The 20,287-nt window shown below is 38.8% G+C and overlaps 1 long non-coding RNA gene across 1 annotated transcript in view; it reads left to right on the plus strand.

The window, feature by feature from the left end:
• LOC141945005 (uncharacterized) overlaps positions 1-14,947 on the plus strand; it is a 36,578-nt gene extending 21,631 nt beyond the window's left edge. Inside the window, exons 2-3 of the long non-coding RNA XR_012629390.1 lie at positions 11,787-11,859; positions 14,640-14,947. This is a non-coding gene — a long non-coding RNA (uncharacterized LOC141945005). The remainder of the gene's footprint in view (positions 1-11,786; positions 11,860-14,639) is intronic.
• The last annotated feature ends 5,340 nt before the right edge of the window (positions 14,948-20,287 follow it).

Here is a 20,287-nt window from a genome sequence, read left to right on the forward strand (position 1 = left end):
TTGCACAACCCCTGTGTTTTGACGTTATTCTTCTCGGCGATAGATGGGGAATATAGCAGCTCCAGCTACTGCAGCAGTGCGGTGTGATTCCTTGCAGTCTACGTGTAAAAAACACCTTTTTAGTAAGCACCTCGTCTCCTTAATGAGCTAGTAACACATCTATGACTTCAGTAATCAAGATAAGTTTTTATTGCTTTTTACTTATATTAACACCAAAGAGCAAGAAGAGAGATGAGTAAAGTAGGCTGGTGACTACTGGGATGCTGGGAAACAGGCGTTCAGCTCCCTGCTTTCTCTACTACAAGGAAAATAGACAGGACTGGATCCTAAAGGTATCAAATGCCTAAATCCCATGGAATTCAGTGTAAATGTGTGGCTAAATACTGTGGGGATCTGGGCTTAATCTCTCTTTACCACAGTTCTTCATCTGTCCTAAAATTATAGTAAGTCTTCCCTACTCACAATAAAGTAAATTAATAAACATGTTAAGGAAAATAAGGTGCTTAGCTACTGTTATATCTGAATGTAAAAAAAAAAAAAATCTAAGCAAGAAACGATGGTTATTTCTTTTTCACGAGTCTTGATTACATTGTAGTTTTCAGTTCTAGAGAGAGTGTTTACCCGCTTGTGGATTAATTGATGGTTGTACTCCCCAGTTGTAATCAGGGCACAGTTTCCTCTCCAGAAGTTCACTAACAGCAAGGATCAACAAGAAGGTAAGCACGCAACTCAGCTTTTAGAAATCAGACTAAAAGTATTCTTTTTTCAACACAAAGCTGAGTCTTTTTCACTTTCAGGCTAACTTTCAGCATCTCGGCTTTCTGTGTGGAGCCTTGCTTCCAGTATAAATAAATGATCCCACATTCCGTCATGATAACATATGCTCATGCAGAGCTCAAAATTAGAAGGAATATGAAGTGTTCTATTAATTGCATGAATGTTGATTGTTAAAATCATGTGCTAATTGGTAATATCTGTGTGCAGTAGGTTCCCGCAATATGTGTTAGATTACATTAACTGTGCTTGTGACTCAGATATCAGGCATTATGCATTTTATAGAAGGGTTTTTTTAAAAACTTTGTGTAATTAGGTTCTATAGATTATCAGTGTAGAAAAATTAGTAGAAGACTGCGTAAAGGGCACGTAAAGTTAGAGGCGTGAGGAATACTGAACTCTAAAGATGCATCTGCTCCTCTTTCTCATGGTGTGCTTTTCCTCACATACTCTCTAAAGAGATTCTCACCACGTTTGTCTTGAGGTAATTCCCAGGGAATCAAGTATGAGCTCTCTCTCACTACCATGGTGATTACAATATACAGTTGAAAGTTACCATCATTTTTGAGTAGACTTTCTCAGTTTTCAGTCTTTTCCTTTGCATCCCCCAGGCTTTGATCCAAGAAGCATTCAGGTACATTACAGATAAATTAGATTATCGCTGTACTCACCTATCAGTGGGGAAGTTGAGCATACTTAGCAACATGACTCTTCTGCACCAGATGTGCTTCCTCTCCATGCCTAATCCCTGGAGAAAATTTCATATGGATCTGTTTTGTTCATTGATGTTTTAATTTTACTGACTGCCATGAGTATTTATTAAAATAAGCAAGGTAGAAGGAACTATGAACTAAACATGGTAAGTTATGAGTGTTTTTAAGAAACGTGATGGTTATTTCCACTCTCCATGTGGCTTAATGCAGCTTTGCAGTGGCAAGGGAGCGGGAGATAAGCCTGACACAAAAGTATGAGGATGCAGTCTGTAATACCTATTCATATCATATTCTGTGGTCATCCTCTTTACAGCAAAAAATTTATTCATGCATTCACATTTATGGATGAGGAACACACTGGCCTTTGTTTCAGCACCTATTCTGAGAGCACCCAAGCTGGTCCTAGCACTGCAGCTGCCTGCACAGCACATCCTCCTCCTCAGTCACTGCAGCAAATGTACTCAGCACTGGTGACTGCTGAAATAAGCTTTTCCCAGTCCTCCCTGGACAAAACCCCATTTGAGCTCCTTTGTCATATGTTACTGGGGTGGAATGAGCTTCTTGAGTTAGGCATGAGGGCTGGGGCTCCTAACTCACCCAGAATTTCCTTAGTAAAATTCCACAGTGGTTTCTGCTGAATATTACCTGTCGATCAAGCTGAGTTGGAGAGACCCTTAGAAATCAATTGATATTCATTCCCTTAACAAATTATCTTCTATCTAAACTTTTTTTTTTTCTTTCCCCTGTGTAAATCCACTTGTATTTTGTGTGGGTTAGGCAGATTTTAAGGCCAGGTCTGTGATACTGTGTGCCTGCCAACTGCAGAGTAAGCTAGTGGGAAAAGGTGAGAACAAACTGCCATAGCATCCTGTGGTGCATGAGCCATGACCCAGCAGATGCTTTTTGGTGGATGCTGACTTTCAACTGTATATCAGTCCTTTGAATTAGTACTTTTCTTACAGTGACTATATTTTGGAGTACTAACATAATTGAGGGAGGGTCAAAACCAGTCGCACTTGCCCTGGCAAAGATGTTGCTGAAGCCCTTCCCCAGTTAATACCTACTATTACTTTGAGAGACATACCCTTAACTCATGCAAGTTTATTCTCCCAGAAGAAGACTCAAAATAACAATGATTAAAAAAAAATGGTTTAGAGAAAGACCAGACAGATTTTTGTGTTGTTAAAAAAAAAAAAGTTTAAACACTTTAAATGTTTCATGGATTACATTGAGAACAGTATTTAGAATGAAACTGCTAACTAGCATAATTTTAATTCATTTTACAGTGGACCAACTTGGTAATGATGCAATGAATTAAAACAAGTTGTCTGAGAGGAAAAATGGGTGCAGTTTTGTTAAAAGCAGCATTTACAGAAGCGTTAGAAGTCTTGAGTCTTATCGGGGTTATTACTCTAATATCTGTTGATTTACTGATCTCGAAACAAGCAAACCTCATGGGTTCAAGAGCTTAATGTTAAGGCACACTTCATCAGTTGTCCTGAGAAATGCAACAGATTTAAGAGGAAATCAGTTTTAGCCCCCATCCAAAATGTTGACACCGAATTAAACAGAGCATGAACTATAATCACAGTTTTAATTAAAAGAAAAACTGACAAATTACTAACATTTTAGTGTTCAAAAGATGGTTATCTGTTATAGAAATATTTTTTCTAATGCACATGCTCTCATACATGAAATAGTTTCTAGATTTATTATATTCTAATTGTAAACTATGGCAGAAATACTTAATCTTACCTATTTAAATAATGTTTTCCAATTTCTTAGCCACCCTTCCTCTTCCTCCCCTCGCTTCTGACTCACAAAGTGATGCATTCAAAAGGATGAACAAAGTTAGTAGATGAGATGACCACTGGAAATACGTGGAAAAACTAACAATTAAAAAAAAAAAAAAACTAGAAAGAAATTGCTTACTAACTTTTAATATACAAAATTAATCTAAAATGACTACCAGCTGTCGAAAGGTTAACTGTCAAATTAAATAAGAGGGACATAGAGTGGTCACTGGCTACCTGGGGGAATAAGCTGTTAAATTACTTACTTCAGTTCACATAATTTACAAAAAAATTAGCTCTTCGTGTCTCTGTGGAAACTTTTCATATTCCAGGAAAGGTTTTGTTCCCCCCATGCCCATGAGGGCCCAGTCGCTGGTGGGAGCATCTGGGGTAAATGGTGTACATTTCCGAGGAGGTAAAAGTAGACTGGCGAACAGGGCAAGATGTCACACTATGGGGAATAATAAAAATATGCTCTAATTTCCTTCAGACAGCTAAATATCTATAGGTCGTTATGTCCTGGAAGCAACAAGCTTGCAGGCGTGGGTCCCCGCTCTTGAGCAAAGCTCCCAGGACAAAGGGAGTGGGAAGGGGGTGAGGGACAGGGTGGCTGCAGTGTGGTTTCCCCACGCAAGGCTTGAGCCCTGGAGTTGCAAAGTCGATCCTGTCAGCGAGGGGCAGACGAGAAGTGCTGAGAGCTGTTTGCTGGGCTGGGCTCTGCTTTGTGCAGAAGCAGGAGAGGTCTGGTGCACCCAGAACTGAAGGACGTCACTAATTTTAACGAAGCCAAAGGGAATCCAGGACAATGCTGGATGCGTTATTGTGGACTGTTCTTTTCCCATTATTCTTTGTTCCATTGTTTCAGGCTCGCAGGAGTTGGCAGCCTGGGAGGAGATGTCACCGCATAGCCTGCTGTCCTCGAGAGCCGCTCCGGAGGACGGCTGAGGTCCATGGAGAGGCTGCGGTGGCCCCAAACGGTCTGATGTCTGGCCCTAAAATCAGGCAGTGACTCTGGTGAGGAAGGCAGGCTTATACTGATAGCAAGAACAAGGGGCTGCTGCCAGTTGGCTCGTTGACGCTTCAAGCGCGCTGGTGGTGGGAGAGGCGCAGATGTCTGACAGCAGAAACAACATCTTCCCAGCGCCGTCTGCATGAGGTGCTGCTCTCGCCAGATCTCAGGGCTGCGTCTTCCATAGGTGCCCCAGCAAAAGTCTCAGAAACCAGTGCAGCTACACCAGTGCCTGCAGGGCCAGAGCTGGTCTCAAGGGTCACTTCTTGCTTTTCCTTTTCGTGGGCTGCGTATGCAGTCCACAGCATGAGCATCAGGGTAGGCTGGAAGCTGCTAACCAGGCAGTGCATTTCTCAGGCCATTTTAAAATTATTTTTTGTTACCTATCAGACCACTGGACTAGCAGAAATTATTTCTCCCCTCCCTTCAAAAGCAATGGTTTCCTGCTGTTAATCTGAACCATAATAAAACCTTAAATATATACTGTGAAAAATGTTATGCCTACTTAAGCAAGATAGTTGCTTGTAATAGTGTGCCATAAAGCAATCTGAAATGTTTATTGTCTGTTCACCAACTGCAGTTTTATTTCTTTTTAGCAGTTTTTGTGTCTACAGGATTTTCTTCACATTGAAAGTTTCAAAAGAAGTTTTTGCTTTTCCCTGCAAACACAGTGATTATTTGCACAGCAGAACCTCCTACCAGTGCAGATATGTACAAGCATTTTATTTTTCAAAACTTCCAGTTTCCTAAATTTTTATAGAAAAAACCCCATCATTTAAATCAATACCAACCCTTCATATGATAGGCTTTAGAGGGCAGACTGACTTCTAAAGGAGCAGATAATGTTAAAAAAAAAAATCTCTTTTGTAAAGGCTGAAATAGGAAATCAGGAAAAGAAAAGAAAAAAGAAAGGAAAGAAGGGAAAAAAAACAACAGCCAAGGTTAGGGGGTGGTAAAGATGTTGCTGCTGGATCTGGCTCCAGAGGCACAATGTGTATTTCATTGCCATGAATAAACTGTATCCAGGGAACAAGCAAATGAAAAAGTGAGGACAGGAGATATCTTATTTTTGTTGTTTGTTTCCAAAGAGTCCACCCCCACATAGGTCACTTGGAATTCATTTGTCTACATCCTGGACTGCACGTAGGGGAAAAAAAAAATGCCTGGGATCTGAGAAAGAGGAATGCGATAGGGCATGGGAATCACAGCGTCACGGTGGTCACCAGAGCATAGTTTGGCTCGTCTTAAAACAAGCAAGCACCGTTGGACCTCTGTAATACTAGCAAATCGGCCGTGCTATCAGGCTACCTATCAGAGGCTGAATGCTTGAGAAAAAGTGTGTGGGTTTTTAGACGGAGCCTGGGGCGTTGGAGGGCTCTCGGAGCTGTTGCTTTCCTCTTGACATCCAGTACTACTCGGTGACCTCGGCAACAATCCAGTGTACTGTTACAGTTCATTTCAATAATTAAACAGTTCAGGGATGGCAGAGCTTTCTTGTTGTCAATAGAAAATCAGGGCTGCAGTTTGCCTTTTTTTTTTTTTTCTTCCCCTTTCCCTCCGCTGAAATCAGAAGTGTTTGTTTTTAATTATATTAGCTAGAGACAATTAATTTCACAATCCGAACAAAAAAAAATGTTTTGCGAGAAGGACTGGCAACTGGTAAATGCAATTATTATTGTAGCACATTTTCAAAGGAAGAGATCCCAGCTCCAACAAAGTCATATGTATAAAATTTCAGTCATATAATATAGTCTCAAACAGCAGATTTACTCTGCAAAAGATGGGAACTGCTCTCCCATCTGGAGCTATGTTCTGTTCATGCCACGTGGACCCATTTGATACCCGCTCCGAAAAAACACCAGCCAGCAAAATTAGACCACTGCCCATCAGCTGCTCCAAATAATTGGTTGATATGCCCCTTTAAACTTGCCTTATGTAGAGATGATTAATACCAGCCCCCTTTTAAGTGCAGCTTTGCAACAACAACTTAAAAAACCCCTGTCTGTGCAAACGGCAGCATCTACATTTTTGCTGTTTGAGCAAAAATGAAAATAATTCAACTTTATGTCAGGGATGTCTTGCAAAATTTCCTACAATTAAAAAACTATTTTTTGAGGAGCTCGCTGTGCCCCTTTCATTGCCCATCTGGCTGCCTCCCAGCTGCTCCCTGGCTGACTCTGTGCTATTCTGCTACCAGCGTGGCAGGAGCTGCTGCTAACTGGTATTGCCATCTCTTTTTCTCAGCGTTGGTCTGCAGGATTGCTAGGCCACAGCCTGGCCTTACTTACACTGATTTACTTTTATGGGATTCAGTCAAAATGCTATGGATTTATACTGCTGAGGCAAACAGCAAAATTTAACTCTTCGCGTCTGGAGTGCTGGAAGCGCTTCAGGTCTGTGGGGAGTGTTTTCTGCCAGCCCCGGTGACAGCCATGCCGGCCCCTGTGCTGATACACAGCCGGTTCCTACTGTCACACTCCTATTGCCTTGTCCACGCTTGTTTTACACGCCTCACAGAGTTTTTACCTTTTTCCATTTCCTACCAGTGTCATTGACATAAGAATATTAAACCAAAATATACTGAGACATCGCTTCTTTGGGACCAGTATCTGACATCCTTATTCACAGCAAACAGTGCTTCATTTCCCAAATAGCTTAATCCTTTCAGTGGGGCGGCTGCAGAGGGAAGACTGGATCCACAGAAGAGTTTTGACATAGCCATGCTTAAATTGTAGGCCTGGTAGATTACCGTAGCTTGAGATAGGAGTTAGCGAGTCTTTGCAGGGTGTATGGAGAAAGTTAGACATCGCAGACGGGGAAAACACAGCTCCAGGAATCTAACCGGGAAAACACTTTTATTCAACAGCTAAAGCAGCCCGATGGAGGAGGCATCTGCTTCTTGGCACTTCAGTGGTTATCCCTTTCCTTGCGATTCACCCCCGGGCAGGATGCTTGGGTCTTGCACCTTAGGGCTGGCAGGAGCTGACCCGCTTCTGTGCAGCATCTTCACTGTGTAAGTATCATCCCAATAAATTTTGTGATTTTCCAGAGGGGATCCAACCCTACAGAGTTCTTGTTTTAACCCAGTGAAAGGGAAGCATTCACTTTATGTGGGTGTACTCGAACCCTTGTTGAGGCAGACCCAAGACCAGAGCAAAAGCAGCTCCAAAAGAAGCATGACTTACCAAGGTTATCAGTGGGGCAATGACTTTGGTGGGATGTGGGTGGTGGTAACCTCTATTTTCATCCCTTTTTTGAGGCTGTTAAAATATTTTACATTAAAATAATTAATGTATATACCCAACAGAATTCTGTTAGTTGCCTGGCAAGCTTGTGTGTCAATACACCTCCAAGCACCAAGTAACAGTTGCACAAGCATTATTTTCTGTATTAAAGGTCTAAAACAGGAGTTAAACACAGATCTGGCTTTAAGGCACTAGGCTGCAGGTAAGGTTATCAGCTTGGCCTTTACAGTTCACACTTTCAAGTCTGAGCGTGATGAACCTCTCGCGTAGCAAACTGGCCTTAGGTAGAAGACCAAATAAAAATATCCCCCATGCACCCAAATTTGTGGAGAGTGGAGAGACAGTTACCCACAAAGGTACAGTCACTTGTTATGGAGCTGCTCTTGCTTTCAAGGAAGCTTGCTGAGCCGTGTTGATCTATACCAACCTCAGAGAGACCAGCCTTGCCCTTTGACTATGTTTCTGATTCCTCTGTTTGCTCTTTTTTGGGGGAGGTAGGGAGAAGAAAACCTTGCAAAGCTGAAATGAAATATTAAGTCTCTCATTCTTTCCAGGTAAACACATGCCAAATCTCGCAACGATGTTGGCAGGCTCCCAAAGTTGCAAAATAATGAAGAAAACGTTAAGTTTAGGACTTCGTCCCTGTTATAGCAACATTCCTTGTAAGTGCAATTAAAGCTGCCACTGATCTGACCTCAAGAAACATGGCAAATATAGAGGTGTAAAGTAGGGCTAAAAAATAACCTAGAAAGGGTTTTGAAGTATCATCTTATATCTGCAATCTTATTCCTAAAAAAGAATAAATAAAATAATTAATATTTAGGGGCCATGGGAGTTCTAGTCTACACTTTCATGGTAGTCAGAGCTGGCAAGCCCAGCATGAGCTGCTGTGCCCGTGTTTAAAAGTAGTTTCAAGGATCTTTTGAGGCTATGCTACACTGATTTGGTCTATGGACATGTTACCACTTGCTGAGGTAGCTTTTGCACACATCTGGACTGCCTGGGAGGTTACCTTCCTAGTGCTTGCACATAGGTGGCCCAGAGGTGCCTTACCACGAGGAAGTTCCTAACCTTGTCTGCAGGATGGGATAATATAACTGTGTAGAGAGGTATAGAGGTAGTTTAAGGACACTTAAGTCTTGCTGCCACTTGTTATTATCATTATTGATGAATACAGTTATAATAGGCAGAGGTTTCTTAGTGTGAAAGCATTTTAGTTATTCTTTGGTCTTCGCTATCATATTTTTTGCAGAAATTATTCATGACAGATGCAACTTTCCTGGCTCCAGAGGTAGTAAAAATAAAACATAACGTATTGTAAAAAGTTATGAAAACAAAACAACTGGAATCCCTGTAGCATAACCCTGTTCTAGCTATAATAGGCTGAAACCAAAGTTTCTGAGCTCATATCCTCAAGGATGTTACACGTTACAGGTACAAAATCTTAGAGTAAAATCTGAGAAACTGTCTGATCCTGGGAGTCACTGTGTTGGCCTTATGAATACCTGTAGAAGAATGATTTCAGTAATTTATTATTCAAATTCCTTTCCACCTATAGACCAAAGGAAGAAACATTCCCTGTCCTCCCCGGTGCCAATGTTTTATAGGATAGAAAAGAAAATACCAGAAGCACAGAAGCCTCTTGTGGTACCAGCTGAAATGCTGCTGGTACATCAGTGGATAACACAGACTGTCCACACTTTTTTCCTGACACAACTCTCCAGTTCATAAGAAAGAGCTGAGCTGTCTGAACATCTCTTAGAAACTGTAGTGCTGAGAAGAAAATTAGTCTCCTTTGGACTCACCATGGACAAGGAGACTTAAGCCTACTGCTGTTGGTTTCAGTGGTAGGTTTAGACCCACTGAACTCTGGTTGTCCCCCTCAGACTGACACAGACAAAATAGACTGGGAAACCAGAAGATTATAGTTAGAAGGTTGCTTCTTTTGGAGCCAGAAATTGGAATCCTAATGACATGATTACAGCACTGAAAAGTGATCTGAAGTAATAAAACAGAGGATATTTACCTTGAGGACAGTTGTGTTTTGTTGTATATTTAAGAGAAATAACATGTTTGGCTAGGATACTTTTAACACATGGGGCTTTTTGTTTTTTTGGTTTGGTTTTTTTTGTTTTTTGTTTTTTTTTTTTTTAAATATGTAAAGGTTTCCAAACAGAGTGACTCATAAGAGCAATGCTCCAATTCCTGTTTCATTAGCTGCCTCAGTAGATCTGCGCTGAGCTTCTGGGAAGATAGGAGCTGCTACAAATGGAGTACTGCTTATTAACCAGCATCTTTAACTTTTTGGTGCTTCAGATTTACTGACATTTTAATCTTTTTTCTATATTTCTGCCTGTGATGTGCTTTGTGTCAATGAGCAGGAGTTTGTTATTGGTTGACTGCTAATAGCTAGGCAATATGTTTAGCAGTGGTAAGGGAAACTGGCTGAGTAGGGATGTAGAAATAAGGTTGGAAGGGAACTTCTGGTCTTCAGGTCCCCTTACCTGCTGCTGCACTTAATCACTTTTGGAAACTTAGCTGGTTTCATCTTGAGATAAGTTAGGTTTCCTGACTCCTCCATTCCTCAGTGAGGATGCACCACAGCCTCAGTTCCCTGTTGTTTGAAGACCTTCTCCTACTTTACATTTCAAATATATGTATGACTAATTTATACCTACTTGCTTTATCTTTTTCCTACTCTTTCCTCTTCAGATTGCTCTTTAGCTGGAATAATGTTTTCTCCTCCCAGGTGTTTACAGACTGATAGATTCACTCACAGTGAACCGCTTTCTTGGAGCTTCAGCTAAACTGAAGCTATACTTCAGCTAAACTTCACCATACACGGTATTTTAGAGCAAGCTCTACCAGCCCTCTCTACCATGATATTTCCACTTCATTCTGGAAATAATTCACCTAATGCACCCTGAGATCATGCTGCCTTTTTACATCATTGATTATAATGACGAGAAGGTGACAATTGTAAAATCATGTATAAAATGGAAAATTGCTTTCTTCTTTTCTGTGTATGTCTTCCACCAGGAGCTGGGAAATACATAAAGCTCTTTCCCATAAAAGGGAGCATTTCTCCTGGCTCTGCAGGTGTGTCAGTTCTCCCATTCCCTTCACCTAAGCTGAGGTTAATGCACTATTGTTCTTTCTTGGTGTGGTGGCATCTCCCGTGTATATCTCTAGAAACAGAGGTCAATGGAAATGTCACAAGCAAGAGCAAAGGTGAGACTTGGGCTTCGCTGTTTTAGATGCCAAAACTTCAGTCAGCTGTAGAGGGATAGCAAATTCAGTTTTCATTCCCCACCAGTAAAAACATAAGAGAGAATTTACGCTTTTTTTTTTTTTTTTTTTTTTTTTTTTTTCTCTCTAAATGGAATAAGCCATGGAAGAGGATAATAGGGCCTTAAGGAGAGACTGCAGAATTTGGTTTAGGAAAAGCCCAGTAAACCCAAAACAGGAAATGGAATTTAACAAGGGATTTTTATCTCTTTATTATGCTTTCCAGATTCCAGAGCTTCGGATAAAAGTCTCTTTTGCTATTTAGCCAAAATCAGAAAATATCTTCTAAATCATAGTCATGGTGGTAGAGTCCTGCATAAATTCCTCTTATGCTAAATTCAAACTGTGTTAACACATGTACTGACTACACATCTCTCACCTCAATAGCTGATTTTGGTACATTTGACCGTTGACTTCATGTGAGTTAGGACTATTAGCTCTGAAAATAAATTAATTGAAAATAAATATATATCTTTAAGTGAAAACAAAACAGCAGTAAAATAAAAGGTTGAAATTACAGCAAAACAAAAAAGACATTAAAATTGCAGTGAGTATCTGAGGCAAAAAAAGAGATTAGGTCCAAATGTTAGTTGATATAATTCAGTGGAAGAATCCCTGAATATAACATGGATAGACTTTGTAGCTGTAGTGAAGTCCTTCCAAGGGAGCCATGTCTCTGGTGCTATGGCGGTAACTCTTTCCTGGCACAGTGGTTTTCTAAAACTATGGTACTAATACTAGCTAAGGATGTCCCAGGGGGACTCTGTCACTCATCACTATGAGTCTGAGCTCTGTTTATTCTATGTAGAGGAAAAAAAGGCTTAAATTTGTTCCTAAAAATGAATAAAAAAATCCTCTATAGGCTATACCTTCAGATCAGGTGAACTGGAGAGAGCTTGACTGCTCATCAGTTGTGTGTGAGGACTCAGCCTCTATTATCATCTTGTAAAATATTACTTTGCAGAGTGAACATGACTACGTGGGGAAAAGAAGAGGGAAGACACATGCCCAGAAAACTTCATTCTTACCTCATACTGGTATGATTTCATGTTACTTTGTTGAGCATGTTAGGATCGAGATCAGCTAGCTGTATGATGAGATGAGCATCCCTTCCCTAACATTCAGCACACTCAAAAATGTCAGTAATAGAGTCAGCTGATACACTGCCTGCAATGCTGACAAAAAATTAATGATGCAGGACCAGTATTCCTTTGCTATCACTTAGGTCCTTTTTAATTGATATTTGAGATGAACAGTGTTATTCAGCACTGAATAAATGGACTCACGTATTACCACTGTCAAGTATTTACTCTCAGCTCACCTTCAATCTCTTACTGATTAATGGAAACACAAAATATCACCTCGCTGTGCTCTTGTTTTACTACGTTAGTATTCAGTTGTTGCATGGAAACTGGTTCACGGTAAAGAGTTTTAATACTTTTGGTTGTCAGTATGGTTTTCTAGCAAGATATATCATTGATTTTATTTGTGGATGTTACGGCAGTTAGAATATTTACAGTGACCTTCAGCTGCTCTGGTAAGTCACTTCTAGTACACTCAGGTGTCAGCAGTTTAATACTAAGTTGGTTAAATTTGACTTTCAGGCATCATAATTTGCTATTTACTGTTTTGCCTTTTGTTTCTAATTACCTACTAAAAAGATTTACAGGAAGGTAATGCCTTTTGAGTTACTTTCAACACCCTTGGAAAAAGTTGGATGCTCACCACTGGCCTAATAAATAATTCCAGAAGGACAAGCCTCCTGCTCTCACCCTGAGTCCTACCTCCTGTGGCAGTGGACTTTCCCCATGTAGAGCAGGATGCTAGTCCATATTCTAGAAAGGAGGTACTTACAGTTATGAAAGATGCATTGTTTAATATGAATTAAATTCATTTTGGAGATAGTAGTATCTCATCTTCCCCTCAAAATAGGATCCAGCTCTGGATTTCTGTATGTCAGTAGACTGCTGAAGTCAGATCACCTTCATTTAAACCTTAACATGACCTTGCAACAACCCTTGCAACCTCAGCCACCTTATATTTCCTTGGCTCCCATGTCACTGTGACCGTCACCAGCCCTGCTAGACCACGCAGTCCATACGCAGTCTACAGCTCAGTGCCCCTCTGCAGGGAGAGGTCCTCTCTGTGTTTTGGGGAATAGCTAATTGGACTGCATGATTGATTCACTTCTCTGCTTTTGGAGGTTAATTCTTCAGTTTTAAATTTGCTATCTGATAAAACTCGTTGTGGTTCTGAAAATTAATTTGGACAGTAACTAATATCTGGTTCATATCCTTGAGGATTAATATAGATTGAGTTACTTACAAATAGGTATTCCCTACTGTTATATAGCAATTGTTTAAAATATTTGAAACCACAGACTTAATAGATGTATTTGAATTCTAGCACCTGGCTAATTCCTACCAAGTTTCAGAAAGTTTTGTCCTAATTTATTTAATAAAAAGAAAACCCCAAACCACAACAACAAACCACTATCAAGAAATAAAAGGTCTAGTTTGTACTGGATATCAGAGAAAATCATCTTATCCCCTCTGATATGCAATCCATGAATCTAGAAGATTTTGTCTGACTCATCAGAGTCCCTGAATGACACTGGATGTGGCCAGATATATTAAGAAGAGCTAAGCAATTTTTTATATCAACACAGAGGGAGGGGAGATGTGTGCATTAGTTGTTTGTAAAATTACTGAAAGTGCTGCAATAAAGTTTAGTAAACTTTTTACCTTCCATAATCGTGGGCTTACCTGGGTCAAAAGCATTAGTCATGGATATTCATTACAAACTACAAGCTCATAAAAGATGGCATATGGCAGTACTGAATTTCTTGCTATATAAAGTTAAATTCATAGTAATAACATCTGTGCAGAATTTAGAGTCCCAACAATTAAAGTGAGGTCAATGTACTGAGGCAAAGATTGATGGCATTCTGCAAATCTTAAACGACAAGTTAAATAGGTATAAAATAAACAAACAACTTTATTTCTTATTAAAGACCAGACAACTGGGGTGTGAATGCTAAGTGCTCAGTAATGAGGGCCAAGAGGAGTAGTATAATGCTGTGGGTTGTGTTAATGGGTTGTAATTCAGGAGCGAGGGGTGCTATATGGAGCAGGCTCTTGCCTGCCTTTTGTTGCTGAAACCCCACCTAGTGAAACTATTCTCTGCTCAGACTAACTGCTTCAGGTTTGTAAGTGAGAAGACGAATCAGGCAATGTTCCTAGTGATATCTGTGGCTCTATTCATCACCTCACTCTTGTGTTCATATTTATGATCTTTTGTCATTTTTCAACAATTTTTTAAACAAGCAATGAGCAATGTACTACTGCTAGAGACACAACATAATTCTGAATATAGGCAGGGAACACTTCCATCGTACCTTAGCTTCTAGGTTTGATTTTTTTTTTTTTTTAGATTTGTGATGTAATTTTTCTAAGGCCATGTGAGATCATTGACTTGGTGAAGTTTTCAGCATGTGTTATAACATTTTTCAGGGAGAGAGAGGGTGAAATTGCAAGTGGTGAGTAAAACCAGCATAACTGGGAGTGACCCCACTGGAGCTCATCCTTTGAGTCAGTTTGTCTGTTGTGTTTGCACTTGAAATTTAAGAAGTTCCTGACTTGCCAATGCAGGTAAAAGTAGTGGTGAAAACTATCTGGTTAAAAAGGTAGTGTTTAGTAGGTACTTACCCAAATCTACAAGTAAAACTTAAAGGTTTTAAACCAACATGAATTGAAAAAGATGAAATTATGCCTTTACCTGTGTGGCTTGTGTCCTTCTAGTGATTTATGTCCCTCAGGTCATCATCTACGGTGGTTCAACTGCTATGTCTTCTACCTCTGTGGCATGTGTTACTCTAAAAGAAGAAAAGAAACCAACAGCACTCCCAGAGCAGGGATACCACAGAGATACTACCTGTTGCTCTTCCACCTGTTCATACTTTCCCACTTCATAGTTGGACTTTCTGCTCATCGTTTTCCACAATGCTGCACACAAATGCCCATAGCAGCAGGGTAAGGGGAATGGGAACAAAGAGGAAAATATTTTTGGCTTAGTTGTGAAGTTGGAGACAAGGAAACTTGTGCTTGCTTTTTTCCCATGCAGTGAGGAAAACATGCAAATGAAGTGTGAAACAGAAATTATTCTGAAAGCAGACGGGAGCAGCATCATTGAAAGAACAGGACCACCAAGGGAAATCCAAATCCAGGGCACAACTGAGAGGAATCACAGAAAGCTGGGACTAACACCACCACATTCATGGGGAGGGGGGATATTTCAAAGGGAATAATCAGTGAAAAATGGACGTGCAATTTTTTTTTATTATTATTCTATGTAGATAATTTGGACTAGGATGGACGAAGAAAGCTGTTATATAATTTGAAAAACATGCTATGCCACCATTTTCCAACAGCCAAATCCTGCCCTCGTGTGTGTCCAGTGTATCATGTCGACTGACAGTATTGCATGTGTACTCATGATTTAGTCATATAGTATTCTGTTTCCAAAGCAGGAAAAAGACTGGAGTACCTCATTGGAAGGAGGTTGGGCAAGGAAAATATATTCTGCTGACCAAAAAATAAAACCATGTGTGAACACTGGAAGTGCTGTATTGATTATCTTGAAACTGATGTATTTATCAGCATCATTTTTTACTGAGGTTATCCTGGCGAGCTCTTTATTACCATAAAGGAAACTCTTGGTTGGCAACTCTGTGCAGCGGTCATTCACTTAAAAATGAGAATTTAGTATCTTCTGGCATTGCATCAATCTCCAGTAAAACTCCAGAAGAAACTTATATATAACCTAACTCTGAAGATTGCCTCAAAGTTTGGAACAATAACTACATTTCTTAGTTTTAAAGATGAGCCTGAATTCTTTTTTTCCTCTTGTAAAGAATAACTTCGTCTTAGAAGAACCTGTAATGTTCTGTAACTTTAATGTTCTGAAACTGTAATGTTTCTGGCCTGCACTCATAGTGTCTTGTACAGCTTAGACACGATTTTACTAAGCAAGGAGAAAGACTTTTCTTAGCTTGGGAGTCATCCAGGGAAAAATAGGTATGCCATGGAAGTATGCAGGAAAGGCAATAGGTGATCGTGTTCTTTTGACTGCACTTCCCAGCCAAGGTCATATCATATTTCTTGGATACTGAGGAACTTGGAACTGAGGAATTATCTGATGGATTTACAATTTGGAAATGTTTTACCTCAAAAATCCTGATGTGCCAAAAGCAAGTAGTTAAAAGGAAATGTCTTTGTTTTTAGAAAGATTCTGCTGTAAGTGGGTGGACTCAGTTTCTGGAGAGCTCAGCCACCCGTGCTGGTCGCTAATGGGGACTTCCCCGGGGCATGGCCCCAAATCCTGCCAATATTTGGGTTAGCCTACCCTGAGAAGGGTGTCCTGGCTACAGAGATCCTAATATTACTTATTTTTACAGCAATTTTGGTGGCAGAACTGCCCCAGAGCTGGAGAACAAGGTAGATCTGGAAACGTGATCAAAATGGGGACTATATCTGCCACCCCTTGTGCTGTCCCCATCGTTCTTGCTAGTCATGACTCGTGTGTGGGTTGTGGTGGGCTAGTGGGCAGTTCTGGGCCCCAGAGAGTGGTTTGCAATACACAGCTCTTGCTCTTTGTTGTTTCCAAATAAGGATTTTCAGCCTTTGATATTTTAAGAGAAATTTTGAAAAACAGTAAAATCTGATTTAAAACAATAAAAATACCACGACAACTTTCTAAATGACAAATTAAACAACAAAAAAAAAAAAAAAGGAATTTCACCCAGCTACAGGTGTCATAGAGGCATTGTCCATTTGTGTGCAGAAAACAGCAGTTTCCTCAGTTTCATGCTCCTATCATGAAGCTTCCATGTGAACTATTAGTTGCATTTTGTTTCTGTTCCAGAGAGGATAGCATTGCAGTGGACAGTAAAACCTGTGCTATGTGTATATGCTGAGTATTAATTAGTTATTACTCATAAGGGTGTTCTACAGGAGACAAGGTTTGACTGTGGCTAGCAGAGATGTACTCAAGGTGGTGTTGAACCAGCAAATTCTAATGCTAATAATGTCATATGAAAGCATGCAGCAGGACTCATTTTTTTCTATTTTCAGAGGTGTCTGTACTCTGACAGCCACATACTGTGAGCTGAGAGGAGTCTGGCCAGAGCCATACATGATCAGAAATAAAAATCCTGACCTTAGCCAGTAATGACTGGAAGAGTTTGGGCTGGATGCTGCACAAAAAGGTTTGAGTACTCAGAGGATTGTGGTAGAAAAGTTTGCCAAGGCAAAAAGAACCCAACCACCTCAAAAATGCTCTCATTATTATGCTGATTTTTTTTTTTTTTTTGCTGTTGTTTCTTTGTTATTTCTGAAAAAAGGGAAATAAGGTTTTCCAGATTATTTTATTATTAATAATTTAATAACTACACACATTTTAATATAATTTAATATATAATTTTATTCTAAACATACATATATAATATTATTTTATACATACATATATAATATTATTTTAAACATACATAAATGTAATCATGTCATAGTACCCTGTTTGGGAGATACGTTCCTGGCTTCCATGCTACTCAAAATGAGTTCAACCTGTGTGGCCTTGAGCAGAATGGCAGACAGACATATTTTTTATCACTGATTCCAACTCTCATAAATTCTTAACTTGCTTAGAATTCGCCAGATTAAATGAAAAGTTACTGTAATTAGGGATTTATTAAAACATGAATCCTTGACCCAACAGAATATAATAACTCATTTGTTTCAAATAAGACCTATTTAATTGTTCCATCACTGGCCTCAGCAGGCTGTGCTGAGGCTTGGAGGCCTATCAGTGCAGTGCACAGTCATGTGTGTTCTCCAAATCCACTTGCAAAATGCTCTGTGAAATTTTTGATCCCCAAAACACTCTGTAGGCAGAAGCCCCCAAAACAAAAATGTGTCATTTTAATTAAAAATTAAAGTGCTGAAAGCCCTTATTATTCTGCACTACAAATCAAATATTATTAAAATACTATTTTTATATATAAGGTTCTATTTTCATTTTTTGTGAACAACCTTCCCACTCCATATCTTCAAAAACAATAGTTATTGATTTACAATCTCATAAATGAGACTGTAAAATCTTGTAACATGGAACTATAAATAGATATTTTTTAAAAAAATGGAAATCGCTCCCAAATCAAGTCCATATATGGCGCTAGTCAGCAGAGAGCCATTTTGCAGAGGCATATAAATTGTAGAAAATAATTTCTATTGAAAATGCAAAGAAATCTGAAACTACGCACTGCCACGAACAATGCAGCCACAATTAAGGAATTATCCATTCCTCCTCCCCATCTTTGAAATAAGCCTTCTCTTTTTTTAATTGGTTGGATATAGAAAGCATATTACTATATTTGGGTCCTGTTTCCCTAGTATAAGAATAGTCCCACAAGGAATTCCCAGTAAAACACTGTTGTAGTTCTGCAGTATATTAAAAAAAAAAATACCATAGGAAAGTGTTATCCAATGGGCAGATGTTAACTTAAAGTGCACATTGTTTGGAAAAGGAGTTAATTAACAACTTATTAATTGGATAGAAAGTCTGAAACTGTTGTACTTCTAGCAAATACATAATTTTCTTCAAGTATTATTAAAGCGTTTTTGTTGTACCTATTAAAGATTCTTGTCTCTAAGTTAATTTCATTATGCTAATAAGCTATCATCGTTACAGAACCTAAGCTTTGATCCATGTTAATTGTCGTGATCTTCAAAGACAAAGTCACCACTTACTTTAAATGAATTTTACATCTTTTTAAAGAATCACACGGAAATTAGGGGAAGTAATTAATTTTTTATTATGTGTCTCAATATTTTTAAGGGAGGAAGTCAATGGTATTGGCTAGAATTCATTTTAACATTTAACTAGGGAAAACAGCATGAGGCAAAAAAATGTTCAGATGCAAAAGATTAAAGAAAATTTGAAACTGGGACCTAATTTGTCTTGATAAACTTTGGTGTTTAATATGCTGCTTTTGTTCTCAGTGTGAAACTGCAGGGTTTTGATTTGTAAAAACTTTTTGAAGAATTAATTCTTTCTAATTTTTATTCCTTTCTTTGCTTTCCTTTTACTGTAAGACAGCGGAGTTGACCTTCAAACCATAACACTTTTAAATATCTGTGAATATACAAGGTTAAATCTATTAGTGGTCTGAGATTAGCTGTTATACACTTGCTAAGTGTGTACCTTATGCAGGAAATTTTATCTTTTAGTGAATGATAACAAGCTTATATCAACCCTATGAGTTTTAAGCAAATAATAGAATATGTGTAGTAAGTGATCTATTCCTCTTTCCTTTAAGTGCTGGTTATTTTAACCCTTTGATGTTATAGAAAGCTCAGCTCTGAATCAGTAAGACATTTTTCTATTTGAGATCAGGACCTAATTGTTAATATTTTCAACACCACTATGATTAGCAATTTACAGTTTGCACAAATTCTCCTTTATCTTTTTCAGATTTCTCTTGTAGAAATGCAGTATGAACATCTTGTAAATAAGAAAATAAAAAAAAAAAAAAAAAAAAAAAGTCGTGCTCTATTTTCCTGACAGGGTTCACCATTTAAAGTCATGCTATATTGAAACTGCTCTCTGTCATACTTACAAAGCACAAACATCCTGTTGCACTTGCAATGAAAAATGGTGCCTTTTTAAAAGGCAACAGACAAAAGTAATTTAAGGATAGTAATAGTGATTGAAATCAAAAGCCAGATTACCTACTTCATTCTCCCTAGTTAGCAGTGTGTAAGTATTGTAAAAGCAAGTAAACATCAAGTTTAAACTGAACCTACACTGGTCGGATTTCTGCAGCAGACAGGTGGTGAGCTCATTGCGAGGATTTTTCAGCATTAATGCTGTACTCATTTAGACTAACACCAGGCTTGAGTGACCCTCATCTGGATTTAACCTCTGACCTGTCAATCCAGAGACATACTTTCAGATCTCAACATCAGTTTAGTTTTTTTCTTTTTTTTTTTTTTTTTTAAAGCATAGATGACTTTAATCATTAAGCAGCTTTCATAACTGGAACATATACATGTGCTATTCAGCGCTCTTTGATTTGTAATCTAGGTTTCTGCCCATATAATCCCCAGCATCTAAGTGAATTCAGCTGAAGTTCAAAATTCTTTGATTGAGCGTGTAGTAGTGATTGGGCAAAGGATTGCGCTCTTTATCTGTGTGACTTTTCACTGTTTGTGGCAGGGTTTTTATTATGAAAAAAGGTCTACAGACATGGTGTTATTATTGTTATTGTTTATTATTATTATTATTATTATTATTATTATTATTATTATTATTATTATTATTATTATTATTATTATTATAATATTGGGGCATTACTTTCATAGCCAGCAGGAAATTTTCTGACAAACCAAGACTTTGTCTGCTTTTGGTCTT

This window comes from Strix uralensis, chromosome 6 (genome assembly GCF_047716275.1).
Source record: "Strix uralensis isolate ZFMK-TIS-50842 chromosome 6, bStrUra1, whole genome shotgun sequence".
NCBI classification, from domain to species: domain Eukaryota; kingdom Metazoa; phylum Chordata; class Aves; order Strigiformes; family Strigidae; genus Strix; species Strix uralensis.